The sequence below is a fragment of the Schistocerca nitens genome, chromosome 8, assembly GCF_023898315.1.
Source record: "Schistocerca nitens isolate TAMUIC-IGC-003100 chromosome 8, iqSchNite1.1, whole genome shotgun sequence".
Classification (NCBI taxonomy): Eukaryota; Metazoa; Arthropoda; class Insecta; order Orthoptera; family Acrididae; genus Schistocerca; species Schistocerca nitens.
The window spans coordinates 261,440,001-261,443,307 of record NC_064621.1 but is presented as its reverse complement, the minus strand read 5'-3'; the positions used below and the strand labels follow the sequence as shown (position 1 = coordinate 261,443,307).

The window sequence follows — 3,307 nt, the reverse complement described above, 5'->3', positions numbered from 1 at the left end:
TTTGCTCAGTATATTACCACCTTTCTTCTTCTTCTTGTTGTTATTCAAACCCATACCCATTTTAACTTTAGCTTTCATTGCTCCAGTCACTGCCAGCGCAGCTAACTTTTCCTTCAAATTAGCGTCTTTTGCTTTTACTCTACTCCACGCTTTTCTAGCCAGAATTCTGTCTGCTTGATGTCTGTCAGGCAAACTGTCTGGATGAGTTGCGTAAGCTATGTCATGTTCTTTACACGCCTCATCTAGTGGATTGATACCGACATCACCTCTTTTGAGTCTTTCCTCTAACTTTGTGCCAGGACCACAGTAGGAGTAGCCAGGTATGTGAAGTTCAACAGGTAGTTTATTAATCATGCGGTTAGGCAGGGAACCACCACGTTTTTTTGTCCCTCTCTTATTCTTCCCCTTCCTCAACTTATTTTGCTTGTTGTTGTTGTCGCGATGCTTCTTCATAGCTTGAGTGTTAACTAACGACTGGTCTTTTTGACACCCAGAATGCTCTATTATAACAGTATTTGTAAGATAGGAATTGTTTTCTCCAAATCTGTCAGATTGGCCGAGTGGTTAAGGCGCTAGATTTAAGATCTTGTGCGAGTGTGGGTTCGAATACCACATCTGACAATTTTTTTTTTTTTAATAATCGTGATCATTGCCCGAGTGCTAACTTTGCCACCTAGAGTGCTCTATTATAATAGTAATTGTAAGATACCTAGAGTCCTTAGTGTACTTAAAGATGCAATTCAGGAAACATGCACTTCAACTTCCTATTAGACCTATTGCTGAACACAGAAATGAACTGCAAAGGCAAGATCGTAGGCATGGTGATCTATTTCCTGATACGATTAGGTGTATTATTGCAGGTCCTTCCAATTGTGGAAAAACAAATGTGATTGTTAATCTTCTAATTCATGAAAATGGTCTCAAATTTAAGAATGTCTACATATTTTCCAAATCGCTGCAACAATACAAATATAAATATTTGGAAGAAATTTTTAAAAACCTGCATGAGATTGGCTACTTTACATTTTCCAGTAAAGAAGATGTAATACCACCAGATCAAGCCCGACCACTTTCAGTTTTTATTTTCGACGACATTGCCTGCGACAAACAAGATCACATGAAAGCTTACTTTTCGATGGGTCGGCATTATGGTGTAGACAGTTTCTATTTGTGTCAGACATATAGCAAAATTCCTAAACAGTTAATCAGAGGCAATGCTAACGTTATTGTTCTCTTTAAACAAGATGAGCGTAATATAAAACATGTCTTCAGTGATCATGTTAATCCTGACATGACATTCAATGAATTTCTCGAAATGTGTAAACGAGCATGGAATGGGAGTGCCTACGATTTTCTTGTTATTAGCAAAGATGATGAATTAAATAATGGTCGTTATCGTATAAACTTTGATAATTATATCTGTATTTAAAGCAACAGCTTGCCCATTACAGATTATTACCATCATGGCTTCTGCACAGGTAACATCTTCGAATAACACCAGTAGCAATACTCTATTGCTCGTACTAGATCCTCAATACAATAACTATGTTGCTAATAAAAGATATGTGGATTCGAAATTCCAGTCATACTCGAACATTATTACAAATCTTATCGATAAAGTAAATCAGCTATTTGAAAAACAAGTGAGTATCACCTCTTCTTCTTCTTCTTCTTCTTCTTCTTCTTCTTCTTCCGCCGGAGACTTGACACCGAGAAAAAGAGGAAATGATGCAACAAACTCTAATACTGATGCTGCCTCCTCGAGCTCTTTAATAACGAAATTTTTGCCGCAGATAACAGCTTTCTTTTCCTCCATATACACTACAAGTGCAGCAATATATTTTAATAATAAGCGTTTAAGTGGATTACATGATCCTGCTGAAGATCATGATGCATGTACGAAAGTTTATGTGGATAATGCCGTGGAAAAACTGAACGCGTTCGATGTAAGTGAGAGCTCACTTACGGTCAAGCACCGCAAAACCATCACTAACTTAGCTGATGATGATGCAGCAACGAAAAAATACGTAGACGACATCCGTAGAAGAATCGAAAATTCTGTGAAACGTGTGAAAGACAAAGTTGATTCTGCTGAGAAGGCAATGCCGAGGGCAAGTGATGTAGTAAGTAAATCATATGTCGATCTGTTGTTCCAAAAGCTGCAAAATCAGCTTAACGACTTCAGAGAGCTAAAAAATTCTATACGTACATCTATGAATGCTGGAGTTCGAAACTTTTTAGACTTAATTAGTGTAACAGAACGAGTTTTAGACGTGCAGAATAAACGCATCACGAATGTGCGCGAGCCAATTTTAGACTCGGATGTTGCAACGAAAGGTTACGTTGAAAAAAATCGAATGTGTTCCATCATTTTTAGAATTGACAGCATCCCTTCAGGAGATCCCAATGAATCAGCTTACCTTTTACACAATGGTCAGTATGAGTATGTATTACCTTACACTGGTAAAGTTATTTTACGCTCTATTACCCCTGATATTGAAACAATTAGCTTTGAAGTGAATGAAAACAGTTACCAACTTTTGATGAATACGGAGATTGACGTACGTAAAGGAGACAGATTCAAGTTCCATAAAGCCTCGCATTTAACACTTGGAAATCGTCCACTTCATGCTGAATTTGAATATCGGGTTGTAAATTAAAGTGTAATTTATCTGAGCAGTTGCGTACTACAAAGCACTCGCAATTATCATCATGTTCCTCAGATTCCTAACAGACGTCAATGAGTGCACATCTTACACGCTAGCATTAAAGACCTATATAGGAAATGGAGAAGGTGAGAAAAAAAAAAAAAAAAAGAAAGTGCACTTTCCAAATGAAGTATGTACCTCAGTGCACATTTTAAATGATTGGGATTTTTCGGTATACAGAGAGGCTCGCATTGGGCTTTGCTGGCAACGTGCCGCCATTGACAGTCTTCGATTCAAGCAACGTATAGAACAAATGTGTAAAATTATCTCACCAATCCTCGACGATGCGCATAGGCAGCGTGTGATAAACACATACTTTGAAACCTCTAAGTGAAGAAATTACTGTTATAAATTGAGATGTCTACGTAAATTTAGTTCAGATAGCGAGTGGGCAGTTTTGAGCTAAAAACATGCTGCACGATTCGATTAAACGAAACATTAATATTAAAAAACAGATCGCTAAAGCTAGGCAGAATATCCGAAGAAAGATGCTATCTCTACATAAAAGAGAAACTGAAACAAAATCTGTGCTGGAAAAGACATTTAAGCCCATTTCACAACCACTAAAGGAACTGATTTACCGACTTCCGGCGAGAGAA

At 37.6% G+C, this 3,307-nt stretch overlaps 1 non-coding gene across 1 annotated transcript; it reads left to right on the top strand.

Moving 5' to 3' along the window:
- The first annotated feature begins 546 nt into the window (after positions 1 to 546).
- Trnal-uaa (transfer RNA leucine (anticodon UAA)) lies at positions 547 to 621 on the top strand. The gene has a single exon. It is a non-coding gene; the product is annotated as a tRNA-Leu (tRNA).
- Positions 622 to 3,307: the final 2,686 nt, after the last annotated feature.